The sequence below is a fragment of the Ambystoma mexicanum genome, chromosome 4p (genome assembly GCF_040938575.1).
Source record: "Ambystoma mexicanum isolate Mex_15411 chromosome 4p, UKY_AmexF1_1, whole genome shotgun sequence".
Lineage (NCBI taxonomy): Eukaryota > Metazoa > Chordata > Amphibia > Caudata > Ambystomatidae > Ambystoma > Ambystoma mexicanum.
Window position 1 is genome coordinate 1135992661 of NC_090927.1, and position 13789 is coordinate 1136006449.

The following is a 13789-nucleotide window of genomic DNA, read 5'->3' on the forward strand; positions in this document are numbered from 1 at the left end:
TCTTAGTATACAAAATGCAGAAATTTGACTGCTGTGTCAGCCTTGTGGCATTAAGTAAATAAGTGACAATTTGGTTGACCAAAAGAAAAATGATCAACAGAACGAAATAAACAATTAAAGATGAACAGGATGAAGAAATGAAACAATACAAGATAGGATGAATCAAAGATGGAACAAAAAAAGAAAAGATACAAGTTGGAATGATTGTAAGAAGGAAAGAACAAAAGAAAAAGAAAATGCTAAAGAAGGAACAGGGGAAAGGATTCAATGATATAATGATGGAAAGTTGGAATAAAGGAAAGAGGAGAAACACAACAATATTGAATGAAGGAACAAAATAAAGAAACGTAACATGTATAAGAAAAAACAATTAAGATAAAATGAAAGTTGAAAAGGAAGACAGAAAGAAAGTGAAAAAGAAAGGAACATGTAGATGGACTGAGGAAAAAAGAAATATTGAATGAGGGATGAATGGATGTAAAGAAGAAAAGATGAAAGGAAGGAAATCAGAAAGGAAGTAAAAAAGAAAAAAGAAAGAAAAAATGAATCAAAGAATGCCAAAGTAAAGAAGACCCCGAATCAAAGAACGAAAGAAACAAAGAATTAAACTAGAAAGAAAGGGACATTGAAGAAAGAAAGTGGGCATATGGGTCTACTTATGGCAGTGCTGAGTTTGCTTGTCTGAGATCAAGAGAAATGGTTTAGTTGTGGGACTGCTGCGTTCCCACAGGTACAGTGCCTATAGATATACACTACAAAGAGCCAGGTCTGGGTGATGAGTACGCATGTAGTATATGTGCAGATTCCCTTTAAAAGTCCACAGCTATTATCTTTTATCGAATAGAAATGTCAGTACTAAGACAACTATACACGTGATAGAATGATTAGTGCATTCCTTTTTCAAGGATTTAGCAACCAGAGTATCGTAAAATACAAGTACATAAATAACTCAAAAGCAATACATATGTTTAAACAAGCAAAGGTTACACATCGATAACAAAACAATAAAAAAGAAGCAGATAAGATGTCATACCGAAAATCTGTGTCCATGCTGATATGGTAATTGTCGCAGGTACATATAGAGGGAGAAGGGAGAGAGAAAGGAAAAATTGATGTGCTAGGTAGTCATCTAAACACTGTCTATGTATGTGTGTTGGTTCAGTTATGGAAATACCTCAACTGATAACTTCGATCTTAATGAGGGGAGACTTATTAGACTTATGCATCTGTCATCTGTATCCATTTTTCTGAGGTGGGTGATCTGTGCATGGTGTTGATTATGCTGTTGTTAAGGTATGGTATAATTTAAAAGTGTATCTGGAAGTCAGCGGATGTGTAGGTACGCTTACCTCAAAATTATCTTCATACAATAAATGCTTAAATGCTTGCATTGCTGCCTTACCTTTATTAATGCATACCCATTGGTCATTCCTGGTAGGCCTATATCTGAAGATTATATAGAAGCTAACATCATGAATGGTAAGACATACGGATGTTGTCAGTATAATTTGCTTACAGTGTGTACAATATATCCATGTTTCCAGCTGTGCCGTAAAACCAATATGTGTGTGCATGAGGTGTATGAACATTGATTGGTTCCTTACATGCAATGTGGTGCTATGGGGCACATGCATTGGATAATGACATACTTATTACGTAATTATACATTGGTTGCCCCTGTATGGGCGTAGTGCTTCCAATGTCACACGGTGCGTGTGTACTAATCAAGGCAGCGCATTGCCTAGTGTCTAGCATAATGGTGGCTGGCTTGGCACACATGGCAGAGTTTTGGAATGAGGATATTGGAGTTAAATAAATAAAGCTGGCATAGTGCAATCCTGGCGACAAATATTGAACCTGTTATTAGTGCCTCTTTGTAGTTCAAACAGCCATGATCGGTGTGTTCCTTGTTCTGTTGTGGTGTCGGGTGCCATGTTGTTACCATGTTGGTGTAGTGAAGAATGATGTCATATGCGAGCACGTGCCATCAATCATGCTCTTGTCTGTGTGTTGTTGATGCTGTAAGCTGTAAAGTGAGTTGCAAATGAAATAATGGAGCTGATACAGTCTTGAAATGTTAAACATAATCCCAAGTTGTGTTCATTGTGATAGCATCTTGATATGATGTCAATTGATGTTACAGGTATAAGTGTGCTATGTCTGTTGCACCCACCGTTGTTTATTCTGTGTGTTGTTGATGCTGTAAGATAGTATGTAGTATTTATTATTTAGTATGTATTTAGTTGCATAGCGCCTCCAGCCGTGAGGCAACTGAGTGCTGTTCTTACATTTTATACATTTTGTACACTATTGCAATTATTAGTCAAGGTAAATACAAAGGATAGAATTACAAATTAGTGGGCCTATACATAGCAAATCATAATCACATCCTGAAAGTACAAACAATGGCATAGAATATACAAATTACAGTCATAAGTACAGTAGTGGCAATGAAGTTGTAGATCATAATTAGTAAATGGGAAGGTTGTGATCCTGGTCCAAGAGCCACGATTTGACCTTGTTTCGGAATACCATGGAAGATGGTTCTGCTCTTATGGAGAATGGAAGCGGTTCCATTTTTTTTGCGGCCAAGACTGGGAAACTAACTCTGCCCGTCCATTGTTGGTTAAATCGTGGTATGACGATACAATGTGATTGTGCAGTTCTACTAGGTCGTGACGATGTGTCACCTGAGAATGTGTCGTAGAGGTATATAGGTGCCTGATTAAAGAGGCACTTATGTGTTAGGGAGAGGGATTTGAGATCTATTCATTGCTTAATGTTTTTAGCCAGTTTAGATTATGTTTGGCTGTGGTAATATGATGTTTCCTAGGGATGTTATAAGCTGATCTCACTGCATTATTTTGCATGACTTGCATTTTGTTAATATTGTGTTGTGAATTTCGTAAGTAAAGCACATTACAGTAGTCTAGTTTAGATAGTACTAAGGCTCTTGCTACTGAAATATAGTTGGTTGTAGTTAGGTATGGATGGCAGGCTGTGATGAGCTTACATCTATATGATGTCGCTGACGCTAGGGCATTAGTTTGTCTCTCGAGAGATAGTGTAGAGTCAATGTAGATACCTAATGTTTTGACATCCTTAGCTACTTTAATAATATTCCCATCAATGTTGAAGGCTTTCAAAGAGGTTCTTAACTTGTTCAGTTTGGTTGGGGAGCCAAGTAGGAGTAGTTTGGTTTTGTCATCATTTAGACATAAACCATGCTTGGCCATCCATATTTGTATCGTACTGTAGATGTAATTCAATGTTTTACTATACAAAACAAACCACATATAGACTTGCACAACAGCACACGACGATTACCGACCATAAACCACCCCAAGCCCAGCACACGGACCCACCGGGCTGAGGCTGCCAACAGCACTTCACTGCTCTCTTGCACTTTTCCAGCTTATTCCCACTAACCTACCCCCTCTCTTCCCCTTTTTCAGAGCCGCCAGAGCACCAGGGGACCACTTCGGTGGTGATAGTGCACAGTACAAATGTCCTTTAACATTAACATTAACATAACATCTACAAAGTAATCACCAGTGATAGGGCTGAATATCTGAGTGTCATCTTCATAATTTGTATACGTGACACCCAGATAATCGAGTAGATCAAATAAAGGCTTGGTGAAGACATTGTAAAGCATAGGGGACAGACAAGATCCTTGTGGTACTCCATAAGAGACTGGCGTGAGTGGGGCTGATGCAGACGGTGCAAAGACTCTCATAGATCTGTTGCTGAGGAAGGATTTGATCCAAGAGTTGGCCAAGATCAAGATGCAGAGTGAGTTGAATAATTAAATAATTGACCTGATGCAGTCTTGGAATGATGAACATAAGCCCAATATGTGTTCATTATGATATAATCTTGATATGGTGTCATTTGATATTACAGGTTTTCATGTGCCATCTCTGTTGCACCCACCTTTGTTTATCCTTGACATTAGGACGTGTAATAAAATGAAAATTGTAGTTTTGATATGGTTTGTGCTAAAGATCCTAATAATTTTTTTTGTGTGTATCCTAAGAACTGTAATTGCAAGGCCTATTGAAGATCATATATATATGAGAACATGGTATAGTGTAGCTCATTGAGACAATGCTGTACACATATTACGAGTGACTCAAAGATCCTAATTCATGCTTAAGATGATTCGGTTTTTCTACATAAGCATCCTGAGACAAGTATTTAGAAGGTGTTAGAGACCATGGATATGAGTATATGGTATCTCACAGTGAGGGTTTTAAAAGCTAGATACACAAGAAAAGTTGAGAAATATAAGTAAAGTATTATAGGGTCTATGACTCAGCAGAATCTACATTTCAGTACTTGGTGAAACTGCTACAAATAGTGTTAGAAAAAAATAAATAGCTGGTCTGATAGCACTGCGAGTAGGAGTGCTCGCTTTGACATCTGGGCAAAGCCTGCTGGTGCAGGTTCAAATACCACAGGGCCAAACTCAGCCTTTCATCCTTCCGAGGTCAATAAATGGGCACCACACACCGTGGGTATAAGCAGCACTCAGATACCCGAGGGTTCGTAGCGCTATATAAATGCTAAATTAATTATTTTTTATTATTATTAAATGTACATGGGAAAATTAAAGAAACATTCCTTTGTAAGAAAATTCACATGATTCCACTATATATTGCAGTTCCATTTTTTTCTATATCCCATACTATTCCAGATTCATAGTCCTATAAGACTACATGCATTCCATGCTCTATGATAAGACCCTATATCAACATTCTTTTTTTACAGATGCTTTTCAACTCCATCCGTCATAATTTGAGTTCTTTGTTTTTGCCTTGCTTCCCAGTGATGGGGCTTTGTAAACCAATACATTTTACGAGATTCTTGTCTTCGAATTGGTGTTTTATTTGCCAGTGTGCTGCTGTTGGTAACCTGAGATCCCGACTGCTTAGTAGTCCCATGTGTTTGCGTATTCTACACCTTAGATCCCTTACGGTAATAACAATGTGTAGTTTCTGGCAAATGCAGATTATTGCATAGATAACATATTTCATTTTGCAATTGATTTAATTTTTGCTATTTATTTTCCTCATCTCATCAATAATTAATATTTTTGTGTTGTCAATGGCATGAATGCACATGGTACAAGTCCCACATTTGCGGAAGCAAGTCCTGTTCTTGATGAGCCAACATACCTCCTTGACACCCATAGATGTGTTTGTAATCATATATGAAGGTTAAAGACTGTTTTGTAAATTTGGTGCCTTTGTGTAGATGATATTATGTTTAGTTCCCAGAATGTTCTTTAAGTCTGCATCCAACATTAAGTGATGCCAATGTTTGCAGAGCATCCTGTGTAGACGGTTACTGTCTGTGCTGTATTGTATAATCATTCTAGCCTCTTCTTTCTTGTTTATTATACTTTTGCCTTTTGGGGTGAGCAAGTCCTTCCTGTGTGTCCTTTTAGCGGTCTCTCAGTAGCTTTGTTGATGGTGTTAGCTTTGTAGGCATGTTCTATAAACTGTTCCTTCAAAATGGAATTTTCCTCATTAAAGTTAGTTTCCTCACTGCAGTTTCTCCTCACCCTTACAAATTCTCCTGTATGAATGTTCTCGATTGTGCTTCAATGATGATACCTACTTGACAAAAGAGTGGAGTTTACTTCTTTTTTCATTTCGGAATGTTTGGTAATTACTTCAATGTTTTAAATCAAGATATTTCAAGACATTTCCTGTTCATATGCACTATGGATTACAAGTTAAGAAAAACAAAGGAAGGGACAAAGATTGTCTCCTAGATTGATTTAATCATGTTTAGCAAGGTGCTTACCAAGAGCACCTGGAGACCATGAAAAAGGCAGTGATGTGCATTATAAGTCAACATAACAAAACATAACCTACAAAATGTATCAAATAGCAAAACCAACACCCCAAAGCAAACATACAGACACAAAGAGATGGAAAACCTAATAGACACCAAAAACAGAAAAGCTATGAAGCAGAAAAGACGTATCTAATACATTCTGGGACTCAAGGCTACTGTAACCATTCATACAATCCATTAATTTCTAAATAACCAGTGCTAAATGCAGGAAGGGAGACAGTTTTCACAAACTACTCTAATTAATGAATACATCATGTACAAATGTTCTGTTTCCACTCAGTATGCTTCTGCAGTAGTTCAGGTAGGTTGCTTCTTCTTCATCTGACAATGACACAAGCAGTGTGAGCACCCCACTCTGGAATATAAATTCTTCTCAGACGGAACAAGTCATAACCAAAACTGGTGTTCACCTAATTTTAGCTTTTGGACACATCAAGATATTATTCCGGACTACCTCTCAGGGTATACAAACATAGTTTTTGAAAACATTAGATATGACATTAGTATTGAAGTCTTTTAGTTTATTAGCCATCCTGAACTATGAGCATGTTTTCAACGGAAAACACAACAAAAGACTAAGGAGTCTTATCGAGAATGTACAAGGCAAGACTCTATTTATTGCTGGTTTGGAAATCATAAAATGAACAGCACCTCATTAACCAACCACGAAAGCTAACCCAACCCACCTCCAGTTCGCCTTTCCCTTATATCTTCCCCTGGTATGGCCCCTTACAATACATGTTTCTTTCGTTTGACCCTTCCTGCACTCAAAACAAAATAGTACTCCTTGTATATGTCCATAGTCTGTCTTCCGTTTTTACCCCGTCTCCTGTCATCACGTCATCTTCTACTTCAGGGTCGGTCGCTCTTGTTGGACGATGTCTGGCCTCCTCATCCTCAGGTGAAGGGCATAGGGGCCACCCCCTCTGACATGCATCCGGCAAAGAATAGGGCTCCATTGACTGAACTGGTATGAGCCAGTGAAATCCGAAAATGATGCCCAGATTGCCTTCACCCAGACGCCCAGAGAGCTCCTGAAAGCACTGCCGTAGCAGTCCTACAATGCATGTCCCTTTATAGAGCCCACTGGGAAATCATTACCTCAAGCCAGTAAATGATGGTTTCCCTATCCAATGTCCGCTATAATAAAAGAAAAATAATAAACAATCAGGCATATAAAAAAGTGACACTTCAGGCAACTCACTGACAGAAAAGGGGAAATAGGGCTTCCAAAAAAACTGTGAGTGATGTTGGTGAGAAACCGGAGAAGCATTTAAGTTTCAGGTTTGGTCCACTTTTTGTGGCATGATCCCAAATAAAATATTTGTTCACTTCTAGCTTGGTTATTGTCCTTTGTGGAGACCACTTGACCATGTGACACTACCAAATAGGCTTACTATTTCACCAGAATCTCGGAAGACCCCAACCCTTTCTTCAGGCCGATTCTGAATCACGGAAATGACACATCTCCCAATGTTGCCCCTTCTACAATGTGTGAACGTTTGCAAGCTATTTTCCTTCAAAAACACCACCACCTCTCTATATGTTGCTTCTTTCTTCATGGATTCTGTCTGCACTTTTTCCCCTCCTCTTTCCTCTTCCAAAGATCCTTTCTCTCTGTCCCATTTTCCCTCAAAGCTATGCAACCCTCTCCATGCTTCTGAAATTATTAGTCCCTTTTTCTGCAGTTCCCCTATCTACTTGAAATGCATAGAGATCAATAGACACTGCAAACCTTAGTTTTAGGGTGTTTATTGTATAGCAGAAAATAATGAATTAGATTTGACCAAGGTCACATTGCGGAAAGTCAACACGATGCAAGGTCTTCAAAGCTTATTTATAGGGCTGCAGTCCTCAAACCTTCCTTCTCCCCCCTAAGCTCCAACTTGTTTCAGGAAGCTAGAAGTGACTCAAGATCATTGGGGTTGTAAGTGCTCCATTCTTCTTTCTTGGGCTTTAACATTTCTTAATTATCTTATGTAAACATTTGTCAGATTTGTCCAATTCTTCTTCAAGAAATATTCGAACAACCACCAATTTCTGCATTGGATCATCTGGATGTTGGACAGGCATCATGCACATTAAGGCCCTTTAAAGTATCATGATGGGCCCTTGGAAAATGGTCCTCCTCTAAGCTCAGAGTCTACATATGGATGCAGTCTTGGCCAACCATTCCCTTGGCGTGCTTTCTCCTAGCACACCATTTCCTTCTAATCACTAATCCTTTCCTCCTCTCTGGCATTCTCCTCCCATTTCTCTGTCTGTCTATTTCACCTGTTGGTCCCTGATGATCTGCCACATTCTACTCTCTTCCTTCACTCTTTCTTTTTCTCTTGGCTTTTCATATTATCTTATAACATTCATACTCCTCTGTACTTACCGCTTCTGTTTGCTGTTCCTCTTCAACTCCTTCATGTTCTTCTCCTCTCCTCTGCACCCCTTTGTGCTAGCTTCCCAGCCTTTTCACTGCTGCTTTTCCTGCCAGTTTTCATATCTGATCTTCTTTTGATAGCTGATGTTCTCCCCCACCTCCCCCATGCTGCTCTTCCTAGGATGTTTAAATTCAGAATGTCCCAACGGTTGATGTTTTCACCACCTCCTCACCACTGCTTTCCTCTGTCTCCTCCACCTCCTATTTTCTCTCCCACAATCTGTTCATCTTCTTCTCCATCATCCCCCTCTTCTGCCCCTTCTCCACCTCCCTCTTTTCTCCTCGCCAGTACAGAACCTTCTCCCGATTTGTAGTTTTACAGGCATATGTTTATCTTTTCTTCAGGCAATGCCTGTGAACCCCGGCCATACATAAAACCTGTTTGTTGTAGAACACCTTCTCTAAATGGTCTACACATGCTCAGTTGATCTGCCGACGCCAGTATGGCTTCATGTTCTACCTTGCACCATCTACCTGAGGGTCACACCGTTCTTTAGCTGTAAAATGAAGTCCTTGAATGTATGATCCTTTACTGGCAACACTCAAAGTCTGGAATACTTGCTATTCTCATAATGAGGTTGAATCCATCTGGATACCAATATGGAAATTCCGATTCCATCTCAACTGTCAATTTGATTTCTCTTCTTCATTTGTTAAAAATTTGTTCTCACTCATCTCGGATCCCCCATAATGCCTGCTTCCTTCTTTGAGTTTTAGAGATCAAGGATACCCAATCCTTTAAGAGTTCTAGCTTTCTTGCCCATTTCTTCCTCGAAAATAACATCTCTCTATCCCTCCAAATCCACCACATTGGCAGCAACCACTTCTTGTTCTCGGATTCTCAAATAAAAATGCAGCCACATCTCCAACTTCCATCATTAACATATTAATGTCGACTCAACTTCAGAAGCAGATTTTACCTGAGTCTCCCTCCTTTAGCAATTTGTACGATGCACAGTCTGGAAAATAAAAATGCTCACCTCCTCAGACTGCAAAACTATGATCCCATTTCCAAAACCATAAACACTTTCAACAACAGGGCGATTGTTTGCAAAATAATGCAGTTCAATTGCATCTGTGTTGTTCACAGATCCTTTTATCAAGATGGAGCCTCAAGCCACGTCTGCCAACTTGAACATTATAAACCCCCCTCAAAAGACTCTGGGCCTGATTCATGGAAGTGTTTTATTATGGCGCAATCCCATAGGAAAACGTTCCATGAATCATGCCCTCTGCTTTACCTTCTCCTCTTTGCTTCCATTCCCTGCCAAAGAAAATCCACATCTTTAAGAGGCCCCATAAATGCACATGGGCTAACCTCCAACCACCAGGAACATTTGGGACAACTTGACCTTCCACAAGGCATTAAAGACTTGTCTTCTTCCCCATTAAACTCCTGACTTTTCCTCATCGTTATGGCCCAACAATTGGACCACTAAAAAAAGCACACAATATGCCATGTCTGTTCCAATTTGCACTTCGATTGCGAGGATTGGCTGGAGAAATGCAATACCTCTCCCACAGCTTTTTTTGGCGGGTAATTGGCGGCCAATCTCTCACTGTTGTCTCAGCCTTTCATGAAGCTATACACAATTTAGATTACGCCACAGGCGTCTGAATAATACACTTTCCAGACAAGTCTAGTCACGCGAGACCACTGAAGCGGAAGCTGGTGCAGTTTCTCATATTGACATTTAACTTTACTAAAAAGCACTAATACGGTCAGACAACTGAGATAATGTATTTCAGAATGTTTTACATCTCCACATCATATTTATTTATTTACTACTTGGTTCCATTGGAATGGGTTGAACTTGCACATCGAGAAGAAGCAAACGTGGGACGAATACACGCTGTCGGTGTTACAAATATCCCACATGTATTAAAGTCACGTCAAAAGCATGTGTACATTTCACAGTCGCACATGGAAAGAAAACATCTCACCGGGTCATGCTCGGATTTAAATGGTTATTCTATAATAACAGAACTAAAACCCGATGGAGGCAGAACAAACATTTTTCATTCTCCAGTACATATTTAGACATCCTGGGAATTCCATTTTCTGTAACAAAAAACTCGTGTAATCAAAAAGGCGTGCATCAGCAGGGCACTATAAATGTAAGGCGCTCCTCAAGCGCTTGCAGAGAATTACTTGGGGGAGTACCTTCAGTCCCATTTCTTCTGCATGTTTTAATGGAACGTTCAAAAGCATCATTGTTCTGAGCCACATTAGGGCAATGGCAAGGCAGTAAAGGGAATGCGCGCAGAGCCTCTGCTCCACGTTGGTGGAGAGGGCCTTGAGATTCTTGTTTGCTCATATTGAGCAGCATTTGTCATTACATGACGCTTTAGCCCAGGCAAATACAACTCTTAGATTAAAGGAAAGAGGACTTGTTGCAGCAAAGTAGATGTTTTCTGACAATGGTTGGATTAAAATCACACCACGGGAACAATACCATGTTATTGAGGCATGCCGCTAGGCCCCAGGTGGCCTAGTTAAAATGAAAAAACAAAGTAGCCTCTCATGCCAATGTATTAACACTATCTGCTACCATTTTAGCCCACCCGTCTACATGTTTTGTGAAGCGGCCCATCTGCCTAAGGTATTGCCTGTCCCTGACATGTTTGATTTCATAAGGAAATGAAACAAAATGCAGGCTACTGGCCTGCTTGTAAAAGGCGAGTCTACCTATTGTATTTGCAGTGGGATAGTATGCCAAGGCTTTACAGTCTTTTGAACTCGCTGAAGCCGTTGTTATACTATTAGTCTAAGGCTTGTATACAATCTTCATTAGCACCTTGCAGCCCAGCTATGGAACTCTCTACCCACCACCCTAAGAGCCGACCAATCCTTCCACAAATTCAGGAAAAAACACTAAACTTTGGCTCACCTCCAAAGACCGGCCACCCGTTTAGCTTGTTTTCCTTCAATCCATTGTATATGAGCTAACTTTGTATTACAACTGTATTGAAATAACCATGTACCACAACTTGTGTATTACATTGTATACATTTATTGTATTGTACTATCATGTTCTTTCCAACTTGTGTTGTAACTAAGAAAATGCGTGTTCTTGTAAGGTACCCAGATACCTCTGGGTGGGGTGCGTCATATAAATAAATAAACAAACAAACAAACCAGTCGGGGCTGCTCAGAATGTAGTTTGTATTCACTAGTACAAGTCCATGTCCCTAGCAGCCTAAAAGCCACTCATCTCTTACTCTCCAACCCACTCTTGAGATAGCCACCTGTGCCCCGAAGCAGCCATATCAGGCCTTAATTAAAATATGTGACATATCTCCAATGTCTATCTGTCCTATTGAAGTCCCTTTTCTGTGTTGATTATGTTGCTGTACTCAACATAGAAAATGGAATTGAGTAGTAGTATACAGGAATACCTTTCGTCACAGTGACAGGTGGTCCCTAAGGGTTGACCCCAAGAACATGATGCCCCACTCATTTTTAAGTTATTTGTAATCAACAATGTATTTATATTAAAACATTGATTCATTTTTTATTTCTATTTTTATATGTTATGTTATGTTATTTGGCATTTATATAGTGCTCTATATATCAGTGGTATGACTTCAAAGTTCCGGTAGGTTGAACACCCTCGGGGACCGAAGTCCAGGTAAGTAGAGTGAGTAGAGAGATTTAGAGTCGTAGGGTGCGTGGGTGCACCAGTTATGTGAGCAGCTGGTGTGATTGCCTGATGATAGCTGCATCTTAGCATTACGTGTGGTGGTGGATATATCAGTTGAATGTGTGCAGTCTGGTGAGTGGACGCCCAGACCAAATTCCGCCTGCGTTAGGTCTGTATGACGCTTATGTGAGCAGCTAGGCCGGTTTGTCATTGGATATAGCTGCATTTTATTAGAGTGATGAGGTGTTCATGGGGTAGTGTTCGTATGTGAGCAGCTAGGCTGAATTTATTGAGTACCATAGCTGTACTCTAAATGAGTGATGGTTTAGAGTATAGAGTTAGCGTAGTGATATGATATGATGGTTCGTGCAAAATGCGCCTAAGCATAGTGCGCTTTGAAGCAAGTGGTGAGGTACGGACATTGGGTACATGCCAGGGATGGTACATGAGGACCGGGGGGGCTGGGTACATATAGCAGGGAGGCGTGGTAGGAACAAACAGCCAGCAAGAGTAATGTAGCGATATCACGGGAGCAGGTGGGCAGGTGAACACAGCGACACATGGGCGCACCGTAGCAGTTGTCTGGGCTTACAGCGACAGGATGGGGGATAGAGGGATACATAGTGACATTATGGAGAGCAGGAAGGTAGGGTATACAGCGACAGCGGGCACAGTGGGACACACAGAGGGATCATGGGGACTACAGGGGGGACGACACAGAGGGATATATAGCAGTATTACACGAACAGGAGAGTGGGGGTACCCAGTGACAAACGGGCACAAAGAGACAGAGGGTTTAGCTTACAGTGACAGGGCAGAGGGGTACAGGGATAAATAACAACGTGGGGAAAGGGGTTAGGGAGCACAGCGACACACACGAGCCGTGGGGCCTACAGCCTCATCACGGGAACTGGGGGGAGGTCAATACAGAGGGATACACTGTGACATTACGGGGGCAGGGGGTAGGGTACACAGGGACACACAGGGGACACAGCAACATCACAGGGACTAGATGTGTTGTCAAAGGGACTAGTGGGGATAGAGCGGTTGGGTATACAACAATGGTATGGGCTAAGGGGGTTACAATGAATAATGGTATTGGGTTAGCAGGGGACATAGGGGCAGTACAGGGGCATAGGAGTTGGGATATATTGAGGCATCATGGTGACTTGGTAAACAGAGAGGTGTATGGCAAATAGCATTTATGACAGCACAAGGGTACATAGCGATATCAACACAACCAGTGTGTAGTGCGCAGTGACAACATGGGGGATAAAGCAGAAGGGGGATAGTGGGACACTGGGACCAAGCGGTATGGGGGCACATGGTGATATCGCTGGAGCGGGTGGGGCATATAGCGAGGGTTCTGGGCCAGAGGGTACACATCGGTCTCACAGGGATCCAGGGCGATATCACAGGGATCTTGGGCAGGGGCACATAGTGATGGCATGGGCCAAATGGGATGGGGGCACAATTTGGGAGGTGTGAAGATCTAGGGAGATCCATTATTCTGTATTCATGGAAAGGGTTGTCTATTGCATGAATCACTGTTTGTGTTAATTGATGTATCGCTTACATTGTATATAGTCTTTCGGTGTTTTGTAGATTCAGTTGCTTCTGAAGGTTGAGGTTGGTGTTATGGAAAGAGACATACTTTTAGTACTTTGCGGAATGTCATATAGTCTTGGGTGTGTCGAATATGTGGGGGAAGCGAGTTCCACAGAGTCTGGGCAAAGACCGAGAAAGCGGACCCTCCAATCCTGACAGAGTTACTAGTAGGGATCACTAAAAGGAGGGCAATGCTTGATCTTAGGGAGCGCGGTGGGAGGTAAGGTTTTAGTTTTTC